General features: G+C 35.6%; 1 pseudogene; it reads left to right on the plus strand.

The window, feature by feature from the left end:
* Window positions 1–2,552: 2,552 nt before the first annotated feature.
* LOC113058762 (proton-coupled amino acid transporter 4-like) lies at window positions 2,553–16,067 on the plus strand (annotated as a pseudogene).
* Window positions 16,068–16,815: the final 748 nt, after the last annotated feature.

The raw sequence follows: 16,815 nt of genomic DNA on the forward strand, positions 1-16,815 counted from the left end.
TCTTCACATCCAGTCAAATCCTAGTGGATGAAATCCAAATCTTTTAATAATTCAAGTTCTTTTAATAATCATTATGCATTTATAATTCATAAGACATACTTAAAAATAAATTTGTCACACTGGAGGATTGTTTAACAGATAAAAAAGCAAATGGATTAAAATCCTAAAGTCAAATAAAATCATATTTGATATTAAATAATATATAAATATTGTAATGTATTATTTAATATGCATCCCTGGTACTATTGTATAGAATTGATCATTGTTAATTTATATATATAATTTTTTTTTCTATGGAATTATCAATTATTATCCAATCAAATCCTAAAGTATGATTTCAAACTTCACCCTGCATTTTTCTCATTGAATATTATACGTCACTTTAAAATACGTTCAACTGAAAGACCACTGAAAGCATCTAAATATACATTTAAGATTTAGATAAACTTGAAATTATAATCCTTAGTTGTTTATCCATTTATAGATAAAAGCCATTAACAAATGTATGGTCATGTGCTTCAATAGAAAATAATTTAGCATCACAAAATTGTTAATGCTGTTTACAGGACATTGTCTTTTGGGTTTTCTCTCGGGATCGCCGGTGACCCGCTGTGTGGAAACACTGAGCCATGCGACAGTTGAAGGGCAAGCCGAAGAAGGAGTCGTGGAAGGACAAAAAGGAGCGCAAACAGGCCATGCATGAGGCGCGGGAGCAGGTGACAACCATCGTTCTTCCGACACTCGTCTTCCTCGTGCTGCTCATCGTCCTCTTAGTCTACGTGGCGACGAGACCCGGAGCCATCGAGGAGACAGACTCCAAATAGCCAAATGTCCTCTGCCCTTGTCTTTCTCTTACATTTCCCCTTGTTCCTTCCCAATGCCAACTCCCCAATGGACTCAATCATAAGGATGAATGGATTGATAAAGTAGTGGTTTTCTGTGCCATGTTTGGAGTATGTTGAAGGAGTCTTCCATTTGGGCTTCTGACAGAGCACCTCTCCCAGCCACCAGCATTCGTATCTGTGGCGGCCATGTTGGCTCCAAATGCATTTACAGGGTTCTAGTTTCATGCCAAAGCACCTGAGATACAGCAGACTCAGACTGACCCAGGAACCGGGCCAGATCTGATGCCTCTGTGCTCAAAGTCAGTACAAACGAAAAGTGATTGTAGTATTGCACATGTCTGTAGCATGCAAATTTATGCATACACACACACACACACACACAAATGAACATTTATGGGTTCACATGAAACCATTAATGACAGAATTGTATGTTACCTAAAATGTATACTTCTTATTGCTCACTACCAAATGCCTCTTAACAAGCAGTTGCTGATGTTTTTTGTTAATGTGTGTGTGTGTGAGAGCATATGCACATTGAAGTGAATGTTCCTATGACACATCTGTGATATACAATCCCAGCTGCAAATGTACTCTTATTTTAAAATGTATTCCAGCAGGACTTGGATCTAAAAATGTGCCTTAACTTTTAATAACATAACAGGATTTAAAGTATTAATAAAGAAGTAGAAAGTCATGCCGACTGGTTTTAATAAGACTGTGTTTGGAACTTTCAAGTTTTTCCTCCCATCTGTCTCTTACGAAAGTATTTAATTATTTTGGGAGCTTTGCTTTTGCTGACAAAACGTTGTGATTTCTTGCTTAAATTATTGCATTTTCTTGAGAAACTTTACATGCACAAGCACTGAAATGTAGTTTATCCGCAAAAGCTTTGTGTGCGCATTCATTGAAATACAATTTCTCCTCGCGTGTCCTCTCACAAAAGTATTTGTATTCCCCTGAAGAACTTTGCATTCGCTTACACAAGCATTCAAATATAGTTTTTCAACACAAATGTTTTATGAGAGAATGCACTGACTGAAATATAACTTTCTTCCAATCTTTCATGCAAAAAGTATTTAGTTCCCCTGAGAAATATTGCATTGGCTTGCAAAACTTTTTGTGCTCTCTCACAAAGTAAGGCATTTTCTCGTAAAGCTTTGCATTAGCTCACAAAAGCATTGAAATATAGTGTTTTTCTCCTACTTCATATTAGCCAAAGGACTTAAAGTTACTTTTTACACTAGACAAACTACACACTTTCCCTGCCTGCCAGAAGATTACTTTCCAAATTTATTAACGATTCACAAAAAAAGAAAAAGAAAAAAAAAGGATAAATTAAGCAGCTGGCCCAGTAATCAAGAGTAAGTTTCAGAGAAAGCATCAAACACTGTAGTGCATATATATATATATTTTTTTTCTAACATACATATGATTGATATTCGTGACTTTTTTTATTGGAATTCTAAAACATTCATTATAGAACTTTATTAAAACTCCATAAGGAGACAGGTAAAAGAAAAGAAAAATCAGCTACTAGTGAAACTAAATATAATATAGGATATAAATATTCCCATTGTGTTGGTTGGGTAAAAATGTCATAATTAAAAAAGTAGCCTGCATTATGGTGTAGTTGGTAACTGCTAAAACTAACCAGTCAAACGCGACTCTTGTCCGGGCGGCTGTATTAGTGTCGCGGCTCCTTTAAGGATTTGCTCCGTCATTACCGCGGTGACGTTGCGCGCATAGTTTGTGTGTGACTGTGGGATCCTGTGATGATTTCCATCGTGCGAGTCTGTTTCATTCGCTGTCATCCACTACAAATCTCAAACCCAGGACTCATATTCAAGGATGGCATGTCATCACTTTACGCCTGAGTAATCTGATCGCGCGGGTTGTTCGCTGCGGATAGCGGATCCGGATCCAGCACAGGGCCGGTGATGGTCGCGCGTCAAGCCGGAGAGAGCAACAGAGGAGCGGCTGTGATTTCTGCGCTCCGTCGGTAACATCCTCCACTTCCATCACGCTATACAGCATTAACATTTAGCTCCTTATACTGTTTTATTTTTAAAATGTAAAGTTGTTGTTTAGCTATTTTGATTGAGAGTTTATATTCAATGATAGGGTTCAAATATATATAAAGATTTACAAAATATATATATATATAAGTATAGGGATTTTAGTAAACCCTTTTTTCTAATTAATATATTCCGTGAATAAAAAAAAGAAATAAGTAGGTTTTTAGTATTTTATGTAAAAAAATCTGTAAAATATATGTAAATTGTGTACTATTGTGTGTTTAAAAATTATAATATTATTATATGCATTAGACATAATGCAACACACACAAACATGTATATATTTCATGTTTTGTTAACACACTTTTTTATTAAATAGTATTTACTAAATACATTAATTCACATATTTCCGTGAATCAATATTTAAAATAATTTTCTAATGTCCACTATATTGTGTTGTGTGTTGCTTGTATAATAATTCTACTTGAATTGTAGATTTTATTGTTATTATAATCATTATTGTTAATTATTAAGCAATACTGTATATGTATTATATAATATAATAATATTATGTGTTATGTGTTATGTATATAATATAAATAATATTATTTGAGAGTGTATATATATATATATATATATATATATATATAATGGAGCAGAGTGCATTTCCATACTTTTACTTTTTGGTTTAATAGTTTTGATGACTTTATTTTTACTCTAAAATGTGGAAAAATAGTGTCTAGTAGCTTTGATAGTGTTTGCAACATGATATGTATAATATTTATGTGTTTAAGCTGCTTAACAGTTATGATTAGGAACTACTTTAACATTTCACATTAATGCTATTACAGGTTAGTTTTAAAATGTCACAGTAGTGTGCAACAAGTCAAATGGTGTAGTTTGAGTTCTCTGTCTGTCATGTGTTTGGAGTGTAATGAACGCATGTCATTGTGTGTATGCCGTCTACAGCTGATACCCCGTGTGCCAACTCATCAGAGCACACAACACCCACAGCAGGTTTGAACAAACACCCTCCAGATGAGCAGCACAAGATGCCAGCAGCTGAACAACTAGGTAAAGATGTGTGTTTAACCTCACAGACGACACTGAACCAATCTGTGATGTCTGCCAAAGGCTCTGTTGATTCATTGGCTTCGTGCATTAAATTCATCACATCAGAAAAACAATAAAAACACTGTACTACTAGATCTTTTAAAATCAAATATTTAATATTCAATAAAACAGTCTGTAAATAAATATAAAAATATTTTTTTAAATCATGCTGTGCAGTATTGTTTTGAATAACCCTATATAATAATTAATAATATGCACTATAAATGTACATTTAAAATGTTTTTTAAATATTTATTTAAAGAAAAAAACTAATTTAAAAAAAGACACAAATATGTATATATTAAAATGAAATAATATATAGTTAAACATTTTTTTTAATTATTACTTTTTAAAGTACCTCTGACCTGTTATGATCACCAGATGCATGGTCTGAGAAACACATCGTCCACATGAGCCTGAGCGGACAGACTATTCTGGGCTGCTTCTTTATGAACTGAATAAAGCAGCAGTGTGCTGTTTTTAAACAGACCTACTTTTTTTATTTTTTCTTATGAACTAGATCTGTTTAATTAGGCCATTCATTTAATACTCCGTAAGATCCGATGCCTTTAAGTCTGTGGTTTTATTTCACGGAGCAGACATGGAGCTGATGACCCCTCTGATGGAGGAAGCAGGAGGTGAAGAGGAGGAGGAGGATGTAGACATAGATGAAGATCCAGAACATCTGCCACAAGGCATCACGTGAGTCTCGCATCAGGGTTTCTTTTGTAGATTAGGGTTAAAACAGCTGTTTGTTTGCAAACAGTCATTTTATCTGTAACAGATGTGTGTGTGTATATAAACAGCAAATTACATAATACACCATGTTGTAACCTCTCTCATGTCTGACATCTCCCTGCTTTAAATAACAACATATAACGTCTGTTTTGTTTTCTCTGCTCCTCAGGTTTACTCAAACCCTGCTGCATCTCTTAAAGGGGAACATCGGCACAGGATTGCTTGGGCTTCCTCTGGCAGTGAAGAACGCTGGGATTGTGGTATGTAGCATCGCAGCTCCTTCATGAGCGATAAACCAAGTATAAATCAATTTCAGCCGCATGCAAAATGTTACTTTCCTTCTTTTGAAAGTTTTAAGACTGACTCGGAATCCGAAAACTCTTGTAGTTTGTTTGTCCGGGTTTTCAGGGTCAGACTACACCATGTACACCACCGACTGTAAAAACCTGAAATGCTTGAGAGGAGTTTTAAATGAATGTGTTGGTTCCAGCTTTATTGCTCCTGTGATTAGATCCATTTGTTTTCACCATCATGTCCTGATCGCCCGATACTGAGTGTTTAATGGGTGGAATGTGAGTTTAAAACGGGTCTGACTGGTTTACAGACTGAACCCGTGTAGGCTGTATTGTATGCAGACAGCTCAACTGCTGTTTGTTTGTAAGCGTGTCAGTCCACTAACTTTATTGATGCCATAAAGGCCTTGTGCAGTATGTAAGCAAAGTTCACACTGAGAGAGACCGATAAGGGTTTATTGCTTACACTTACAGTTTTTAAAAGAGTCTAAAACACAAGATTCTCCTTTTTTTTTTTTTTCAGCTCGGTCCAGTTAGTCTGGTTCTGATGGGTGTTGTGTGTGTCCACTGCATGCACATCCTGGTCAGCTGCAGTCATCAGCTCAGTGAGCGGTAAGAACGCACCAATCACAGCCCACTGCTTCAGATGCCACAACCAATCACATTTCAGCTTCTGTTTTTTTTCTATTTAATTGAAAAAAAAAAAAGTGAGCGCGACTGCGAGACAGTTCGTTAATGGAGAAGTGGTTTGATTTTGTAAAAAGTGGGTTTTGTAAGCAGAACTAGTACTAGGCATAACTAAGCATGGTTTGTGTGGTGAACAGTGTTGGACTAGTTACTCAAAGAATGTAATATATTATTCATTACTAGTTACTCCTTTCAAAAGTAAGTTAATATTATTACTTTCTGGCAACAGTGATTAGTTACACTACTAGATGCATTACTTTTTCTTCGCCCCACAGAGTATGTGATTGTGTATCTTCCTCATAAAAGTCTTCTAGAATGTTACTAACAACATATTTCTGCCTCATCATTTGACCAAAATCCACATTGTATCACAATCAGATGTTATTACAAACACTCAATGGTGATTTATAGCGATATTCAAGTAGTTGTGTTGTATTAATCTCATTAATTGTCATGTGGAGCTTGAAGCTTTCATTATATATTTTATCAAATCACAAGTTTGTAAGAATAGGGTATGGTTAGGTATTTAGGTTATTATTAAAATATTTTTAATTATGTATTGTACCACATGCTGATCATAGGGGTGTGGGTGGGATGTAATGCAAGAGTTAAGTAAAGGCACAACTTACTCAACAGTTTCAGATCATCTTTTTTTACTGACAGAATCAATATAAAGCAATATTTCTATCTGCTGAATGTAAGCTTTTCCATATTCCAAGCTTCCCTGCTGCACTGAGGACATCACACCATATGCAAGTCAGGAAAATTATGAAAATAGGAATTATTTGATTGTTGGATTTTAAATTGAGGCATCAAAAGTAACTACCGTATTTTTCAGACTATAAGTCGCACCTGAGCATAAGTCGCATCAGTCCAAAAATACGTCATGATAAAGAAAAAAACATATATAAGTCGCACTGGACTATAAATTGCATTTATTTAGAACCAAGAACCCAGAGAAAACATTACAGTCTCCAGCTGCTCCAGCAGCAGCAATAGAGAGACGGTAGTGTTTTCTCTTAGTTCATTTCTCTCAGTTCATGTCAAATTAATTTTGATAAATAAGCCGCACCTGACTATAAGTCGCAGGACCAGCCAAACTATGAAACAAAGTGTGACTTATAGTCCGGAAAATATGGTAGGCTGTTTTATGGATGCTAACTGTAATATTACAGTAACTAGTTGCTGCCCAACACTGGTGGAGAATCAGGTGTTATGATCAGTGATTATTTTCTTAATAAAATACTAATTTGACATTGGAACTGGGGTGCGATGGCTGATCCGCATTGAGCGTTATGTCACATCGAGCCATGATGCAAACATGAGCGAACTAGGTTTGAGTTATCTTAGTCAGTGTTATAGTTAACTAAAACTAAAATATTCAATTGAATTGAAACTAAAATGTATATGTTTATTATTGAATAATGAACAGTAAACAATGTCAATACGGAATGAAAAAATTTAAAAAAAAAATTCATACAAAGATAACTAAAACTAAAATAAAATTGTATAAAAACCACACATATATTATATATATCAGACGAGCTGAACGAGACGCAGATTCCCCCTCTGCCAGCAGGTGGCGCTTAAAGCTTTTCCTGGGTTTCTGCTGTAAACAAAGCAGTGCTGCATTTATTAACTTTAAGATGTGATATATAGAGGAAAGATGAAAAGAAAAGAAGACAGCAGGTTTCCCTCAGACACACATTCATATAAACTCCTAACCTTGAATCACGATTTGTTTTTCATCTCAACCGATTTAAACAACTTTTCAACGGCTGGCGGTTAATTATTACACCCCTAATATATACATCACGTGTTGAGAGGGGAAAAGAGCTCAAAGGAGTCAGATAATAAACAAACAGAGTCTTTAAAAAATCCACAAGGCAGAAATGAAAAAAATGATCTCTTTACATGACAGAGACAGGACAAAGTATAAATACTAAACCAAAACGATGGACTAATAAGATAATTAATGAACACCGGTGGAAACTAATGAACTAATCAATCAACAAAGGAAAACCAGGTCAGGCAAGGAGAAAAGAAACATGCACATGACAATACATAAGGTGTTAGTTTTATTTAACTGTTACAACCCTTGTTCTACTCCGACTTATAATGCTGTATGATAAAAAAAAGTGTCGGCTGAACCCCATTGACCCTAAAATATTGCCTTGAAGACCCCTTATAAATGAATATTTCAGTAATTTAACAATGTATTTGCATGATCACAGTTCTGTGATGTTGGTTAATGGTCACATGGCATGCAAGTATTTTTTTTTTTTGGTTTATACATCTTATATATACACACATATATATAATTAATATAATTTTATTTATTTATATTTTAATTATTTAATTGTTAGCTCTTCGTCCACTTGTGATCCACTCATATCTCAGTCCCATTTTTCTCTCTCTCGACTAATTTCCGGTCATTCTTCACTTTACCTGGATAATAGACAAAAATAACCCCCAAAATAGTAATTTCACACAAAGCAGTTTCTCATCTCAGTTTTTAGATAAAGCATCACACAGTGCAGGTGACTTTCAGATCGTTGTGGCCTCCTGGTGGAGTTTTTCCCCCTCTTTTCTTGGAAACTTTTCTGGAATTCTAACCAAACATTTGATCCTGTGGGTGACAAAAAAACTAAAGCTCACTTCCCATGCAAAAGCGCAAACACACATGCAGTGAGAGCTGAATAAAGAGGCTCCCGTGTCGCATTTGAAGGGCTGTTCCTGATGGGTAACCTGGAAAACAGATCTCATTAACTGTCTAAATAAACATCAGCGTCTCAGATTGTTTGAAATTCTAATCATAGTGTTTTTGCAGTCAGCTCAAGCATTTGAAGCATGCGTATTGTGTATTCTGAACACAGCGGTTTTCTAGCGAGTGGACTTTCCTGCAGTCTGGATTTCTGTCTGTGCGTTCACACTTAAAAAACGGTGCTTCGTGCATGCACTCCCTCTTCAAACGCGATCAAAGCCTCTCCCTCGGGTCTGACTCCTGAAGCGCAGGCTGCTGCATCACTCAGATGTGGGACGGGGTTCTGCAGCGTGTGTCAGCGTTAGCGTGAAGAGATGTCAACCTCATCTCATCATTATCACAGTGAGGATATGATTTCAGATTATCAGTTAATCAGATGAGATTTGGCTGTTTTGATTATTGCATCAGGGTTTATTATAGTTAAAGAAAACCTTAAACATTGCTTTGTGTGAAATGAGTATTCTTGGGAGAAGTCACCAAAGAGCGGTCTTGTCAGATTTAGCTTTAGGGGTCAGTTTTGTCCCCAACCACATGAAGAGAAGGTGTCATGTGTGTTGAACTTTTTTTGTCCTTCCTCTTTTATTTAAGTGTTTTGACTGCATTTGTCCCTCTGGAATTACACAAAACACAGTTTATTTTTTCCTGCAATGCTTTGTTCTTGAAGAATATTTGCCATTGTTTTCCTCTCTCTGTCTTCTTCCTCACAGGTTGAAACGTTCCCCCCTCGGTTACAGCGACACGGTTGCAGTTGCCATGGAGATGAGTTCCTCCCAGTGCCTGAGGAAAGGTGCTCATTTTGGGAGGTGAGCTATCCCATCATGCAGTTCACTGGCATGACAGCCCCCCACACGTGTGCATATGTGATAGAGAGAAAGAGGGATGGCACGAGGGCAAATGTCTGTGCTTGACTGAATATATTCAGGACGCTGCCTGCAGGGGTGTGTTTTCACATCTGATGTCCCACACACACACACACACCTCGCCCCTGAATCTTAAAAAGATCTGTCTTACCGGGAAATACTGCCTCATTTTTATTTGTGTCGGAAGATAATATCATGCACTTTAAAAAATATAAGCCTGATGATGCTACTACTACCGTACAACAAAAAAATGATTAATAATAGTAATTATTATTTATAAATATTAACATTTTATATAGCAGAAAATTCTGTCATCATTTACTGTTTAATAATATACTACATGCTGATAAAAAGATATGATATATTATTATACTGTACTTATAATACAAATAATAAATAAAAATAATTAGAATGATTTTTGTATATTTAAATAAATATTGTAATAATATGTAATATAGCATATAACTATAAATTTGTTTGTGGAAAAGCCTGAAATCATCTCACAATTTTTTAAAAAACTTTTATGGTGCTTTTGCATCTTTTTTTAAAAGTCTTTATTCATAAAAAAGCGCATGATCTTTAAATCAAAAGTCATAGAAAGTCAATTGGGTTCAAAAGAAAGTCATATAGGTTTTGAAAAACATTAAGGTTGAGTGAATTAAGACAATTTCTATTCAGTGTTATTTTAGTATTAGTTATAAACAATTATAATTTTATTCATCTTTTTAATTGGCTTTTATATTTGTATGTTCATTAAATGTATTAAATTATTTGAATATTTTCTTAAATTTCATTCAAATGTTTTATTGAGATTTACTGTTGTGGACTTTTGTCTGTCATTTTTGTTTTTATTTTTTCATTCTTTAAGTTTAGTATTCATGACAGCTTATTCCATCAGTTGTAAAGACAAACTTACTCATTTAAATCTATTATTTACAATATTACTATTTCAGCTTTATTTCAATAAATAAAAATGTTGTTTAATAGTTTTAGTTAATAACATAATTTCAATTTTTTTTGAACAATCCCCTTAAAAGCTACTCGCATGGCTTGAATACTTGATTCTGATTCAGTTGCTTCAGTCAAATAGTTTTATATTGTTACTCTTTTCTTATTTCCTGTTTCTTCTGCGTTTTCTCAGTCACTTTATTCCTCCTCACCTTCTTTGTGGTAATTGTTCTATTTTTTCTTTTATTTATAATTTTTCTCTTATCTTCTGGAGTTATTTGTTCTCATTTTTCACCAGGGATATAGCTGTTCTTAACAGGTGTCCCTGTCTTCTTTACTACTCTAGACATGCCTTTTCCTCAGTTTTTTGGGGCTCTGATTAGTCCACTTCCCAGAACTAAGGACACTTTAGTTAGTCTGCAAACTCTGGAGCCTAGTATTATATCTTTTCTGCTCCCCAGTTCTAGGTTTAAATGCTTTAATGCTCTGAGTGGTTTTTCTCTTTTCTTTTTTAAAAGGCTAAGTACTAAGATTACACTCTGCTAATATGTTTTCAATTTCTTTTTTGCTGGCATTGTTTAATATTGTGGTGTAACGTGTGTCCTTCAGGTCTACCTCCACTTACTTCATGCAACAACCTAATCGTATCCTCATGAGGGCTCTAATCTTCTATTGACAGCCACATACTTAATATCAGTACACCACCTTTTTGAGCTTCAACTAAGTCTTTTTTCCACTGCTTAACTTCTCCTCTTTCCCAGTTACCTCTTGTGCCTTCTCCAAGGCTTCAGCAGAGACAGCGTGGCCTGTGCAAGTGTGCATTAACCTGCTAATCGAATCTTTGCCAAGTCTTGCAGTCTTTCATAACGCGGGTTGCATAAACACTGAGGTCCTCGCCCTGTTTCGCTGCCTTACAGCCTCAGTTAAGTTTAACTCTAATAATTCAGAGTCTAAATCAACCTGTTCTTCTCCTGACTCTTTTAAGGAATTAAATGTGAGGTATCTAGGAGTTGGAGTCTTTCCCCTTGCTATATTCAGGTTCTGGCTCTTCTAATGTCATTTGCAGTTCTTTCTTTTCTTTTTTTTAAGGCCTTTTAGCATTCTGTCCATCTCCCTAACTGTGTTCCTCATATAAGAATATCGTTCCTGAAATAACGCCTGCTTACCAGACTCTGTCCAAACTTCTGCCCCAGCAATACTTTTGGCTGCTGAAGATCTACTTGCTGTCCTCATTTGACCATACATTAAACTTCTTCTTTTTTATAGCACTTTTTCTTTAATTGTCAGCCTCTTTCTCTCTCTGCTGCTAGGTTTCTTGTATTTTATCCCTTTAATATTAACTTCAGGCCAATCATTATTTAGTTGCTGCCTGTTCTCTTTTTTCAGTCTTACTTCTCTAATATCATCTTCTGATGACTCACTGCTGTCCAGCCTTCATACATTCAGATCATTATCCTCTGTAACTGTTTCTGTAATGGGCGACCGAGGTGGGTGTGGGTCAGAAACTGTGACTGCACTATCTCTGTCATCATCTACATGTGTTGAAGTAAGGAGGAACTCGTGTGCATTTTGGAAGTCTATCATTGCCTCTTTATATATCCTAACATTTTCCATATTAGGAGTCTCACCCCGAGACTTCTTCATGTTTTTCTCCACTCATAGTGTACGGTTTTATTTTGCCTTGGTTCTTTTTACGGACCGTGCTCATAGTTCCCTCTGCCTCTGAGCTTTTACATTGAATGGTCACTTCCTGTTTACAGTGGCTTCCTATTTCTAGGGCTCGTTGTATGACTGCTACACCATCTTGTGACTCTTGAAAGTCTCCTTTCTGCAGTCCATCCGTGCTTGGCAACCATAAAAGTATCTGACCTGGCTCTGTTTCCTGGACTGAAGGCTCTTTTCTCCCTGTGGTCTCCCTGGTATATGGCTGTATTGAGATACTACTGGATTTTCTCTGGGCTTTTTTACATATCATAGTAAAGCATCCAAGTTTTTCAACTCCATAGCCCCTCTAGGTCTCATGGGTAGTGACCGCATTTCTTTGGCCCTTCAGTTCTTTCTCTGGACTGGAATATACTAACACCCTCAGGATTAGTATCACCGAATCCTTTCTGGATTGGTCTATGTGGGTCTTACTGGTAGCTCTTCAATGTGGGATCTAGACTTTCAATTTAAAACTTAAGCCGGAAGCGGTGCAATGTTACTCGGTGCATGCTTTTATCTTACACCTTTAACTCTGATTATTCAGGAAGGGGAAGGATCGGAAAATCTTGCCTAACCCATAAAGCACAGGTTGAAGTCCTTCAGGAGTGATGTAGAAGACTGCCTTGTGGTTGTTCTTGTTGAGGCTCAGTTTGTAGTTGAAAGGAAAGTAGTAAAAATAAAATCTCTTATTTTGTTGGTTGCAATGCAAAGCAGTTCGTGCAAAAATAAAACAAAAGTCAGCTAAGTTAAAACTTCTATAATCAGACTCTAAGCAGCATACATAACATCATAAGTCTTTCACAACTGTTGCTTGCTCATCCTAACAAAGCAAATATTGCAAATGCAAGCATCTTTGGTATTAAATGGCAATAACCTTAAAACAAGCAAATAACATAACACTGAAACAGGTAAAAGCAATGCAATTATCAGTACACAAACCAGTTATAAAAGCTGCTGTTAATACAGCTGATTTCCTACACTATGCTAGTTTCATGTCTCTCACGTCACACAATCTCTGTCTTCTCATATAATCCTGTGATATGTTCTCATGTCAATATCTTTTACAGGCACTTGGTGAATTTCTTCCTGGTTTTGACCCAGCTGGGCTTCTGTAGTGTTTATTTTGTGTTCCTGGCTGAGAACATTAAACAGGTATGTGTGACTAGAGCTCCAGAAATATAAAATTTCTCCATAGATAAACTGATTTTTATTATGTGACGGCACCAGAGCTAATGAAAACTAATGGAAATACACTTTTATCAGAATAAAACCCAGCAGCTGCCAGTCAGGTTTCTTTTTCTGAATGTAAAAGGTAATTGATGCACAGTGTGTGTTTGTTAGGTGATGGAGGGAGCTCATCTGAACAGCTCGGTGGAGACGGTGCTGATACACTCCAACATCTCACAGGGAGAGACTCCTTCGGTCTCTGCAGATGCGGGGCTGGACCTGCGGCTCTACATGGTCTTCCTCCTCCCCTTCATCATCGTTCTGACCTTCATCAGAGACCTGAGGAACATGGCCGCACTCTCAGCCATCGCCAACCTCTGTATGGCTGTCAGCATCATCCTCATCTTCACATATATACTCAACGTGAGTATGTGTGCCAGCTGCACAGATTGAGGGAAAACTGAAAATATACATATAAAAAAATAAACTAAATTAAATTTGTGAGTTAAAATGCATTCTTATAAAGCTCCGGGTTTGCTGTGATTGAATTAAATAGCAATATGACTATAAATTAATAGTAATAATTATTATTACTACTACTACTATTACTATCACGAAGTTGTTTTTACTAAGTTGTTAACAAAACTATTAAAATGGTAATATTTGTATTGTAATATTTAATGTGAAATCAAGTAATTAATAAAACAATTATATAATAATTATTTATTTAGTCAGCAAAACTATTAAAATAAGAAATATTACTAATGTAATATTTAAACTCTAAAATTATAATATTGTAATTGGGATATATTATTGTAAAATCAATCAGTTATTTAAGAAATGTAATAATGATAATAATAATAATTATTATTAACAAAACTATTAACATAAAAATACTATTGAAATATTTAATTTTTTTAATCAAGTATTTAACAAACATGATATAATAATAATAATAATAATTATTATTATTATTAGTAAATAAATAATAAGAAATATTACTAATGGAATATCACTACAAAAAAAAGTATTTAAGAAAATAACAATCATTATTTAACTTTTCAGTACAACTGTAAACACATTACTAATATTACAGTTAATTATGGCTGTATAATTTCTTCATTTTCAAATGTTAAACCATCAAGCTTTTATTTCAGCATAAAACTCATGGCAATGGCAGGGGCATTGAGCTTCAGTTATTGTAATGAGAAGCGATTTTATAACAGCTTGTCATTACAAATTGGGACTCAAACTCAAACTCAAGCTGATGCAGAGAGGAGCATTTACTGTGAACAGAGTCGCTCTGAAATGCAGGAGACAAGAACACAGTGGCATGCTTCACTCGTGTATTACACATTTGTTTAAATGTATCGCAGCGTTTGTGATTTGATAACTGCACTAAGCCATATCAGAGTTTTTTAAAATAGGTTTTATCTGATTAATCATGCAGACCTTGTATGTCTAGTCTCATATATCCACTTTTGTAGTCGGGAAACCTCATTGTTTAGCCTAGGAAGTCCCTGATGCAGCCTATGCATGCAAAACGCTCACAAAGTGTATGAAGCTACCAATCATATTGGAGGCTTTTTTGTAATGCAGCAGATATTCAGGGCTGTGGGCGGCTGACTCTACATCTGTACATGTACTGTGCCTGTTCGTGTGTGTGTGTGTGTTCATCTGCTGTGTCCAAAGAAAGACTGCAGTTCTAATCCTGATGTGTAACTATATCATGTCTTTTACCCTCTCTGACTGTCTGTAGGATGTGAGTGATCCAGACGTCTGCCCTACATCTCCTCGTGGAGGAAGTTTTCCTTCTTCTTTGGAACAGCCATATTTGCCTTTGAGGGAATTGGAGTGGTGAGATGACGATTGAGGTTTAATTTTTTTATTTTGATTCTTCAACTATACATGGTGTTCAATTAATCTTTTTTTTTTTTTTTAAACATTGTTCCTTTTGGCATTGGAAGAAATTGTTTTTTTTTTAATATGTAATAATAATTACATTTATACTGTATTTACTGACTTTAATTGTGTGCCTCTTGCTTCTTTCTATGGTCTTATAAATTATTAAAATAAAATAAATTATTTATTTATTTATTTTAAATGCTGAGCTAGTTGCAATGCAATGCAATTTTTTTTTCTGCAAAGAGTACTTCTTAAAAAAAAAAAAAAAACTAATGATGCATTTTATATAACTATATTACTATAAATTTGTTATATTACCCTGCCATTAAATTACAAATCAAGGGAACAATGCTTCAAGGAGTGATAATAAATTTGACATCTCTCATAATAATTTTTTCTTTTCTTTCTTTGCAATACAATGGAAAGACACATTCATGAAAAGACAATGGATTTTTTTTTCATTCACCATTAGAGTAAACTGGTGAATTTCTTTTTTGTAAAGGTCTTGAAAATGGGTGTCAGAATATAATAAACTGGAAGTGCTGATACTTGCAGATTTCCCTGATTCATGCATTTCCCTTGGGACTGAACACATGACCTTACCCGTTGCTAGCTCCATCCTTTGCTAATGAATTTGATCAAAGGAAGGCGTCTTAGAAGGCAGCATCATCTTTTCACACTACTTTTTGGCGAGGCTTTGTGCATGAGATGCCTGGAGCAGAGCTTCACCCACACACGATCAGTCTCTCTCTCGCTTCGTTTGTGTAGGTTCTTCCACTGGAGAATCAATGAGGGAACCGAAGCGATTCCCTCAAGCCCTCAACATTGGCATGGGCTTCATCATCATCCTCTACGTGAGCCTGGCGACGCTGGATACCTCCGCTTCAGAGACGACATCAAAGGAAGCATCACCCTTAACCTTCCACATGACTCCTGGTGAATATGATGCAAAGACACTTCAAAAGTCCATCAGACATCAGACATTTCTCTCTACGTTCAAAAGAACAGCTTTTATTTGAAATAGAAATCTTTTGTGACATAATAAAATTAATGCATGCCTGATGAATGATGCTTTTTACATACTGACCCCAAACTTTTAAACAGTATTGTGTGTGTGTGTATATATTAGTATAAATAAAAATAAATCAAATATAATAGTAATATTATAGTATAAATAAAAAATAAATTAAATAAATTCAGTCTGGCCAGCATCGTGTTCCCAACCCAGTCTCTCCTTTTGTTTTTCTCGACTACCTCCAAGTAAAAAGCGTCAAAAGCTGAAAGATAAGTCTCATCCATCACATCTGAGTGTTAAATCAGTTCAATTTAGTTATCGCAGCTCTCTGCTATAGTGGAGTTAAATTCAGAGAGCTGATATAAAACTCCTCGCTGGAGTCTCTGTCAGAAACATCTCCACTGATTGATCGCAGCAGATCTCCGAGTGCCTTAAGATCAAATTACAAAGAATCAAAACCAGCTGCTTTCAAGTGGAGTTCTTACTAAATCCTGCCATTTCTAACTACTTTGCTCGAGACTTTATTAGCAGTTAACGTATTTCTAGATCCCATTAGCATCCGTTCAGCTGAGGACAATCTGCCACCAATCCGATCTCTGATTCAGCTTCTGGTTTGTTGTCATATCCAGCAGTGACGGCCGTGTTCTGCAGTGTGACGCTGTTAAACAAGCTCCAACATTTCAATTGCTTAGTTTAAAGTCAGTTTTTTAAATACCTTTATTCTTTAGGATGCATTAATTGATCAAAAGTAACAGTAAAGA

This window comes from Carassius auratus, chromosome 40, assembly GCF_003368295.1.
Source record: "Carassius auratus strain Wakin chromosome 40, ASM336829v1, whole genome shotgun sequence".
In the NCBI taxonomy this organism is placed as follows: domain Eukaryota; kingdom Metazoa; phylum Chordata; class Actinopteri; order Cypriniformes; family Cyprinidae; genus Carassius; species Carassius auratus.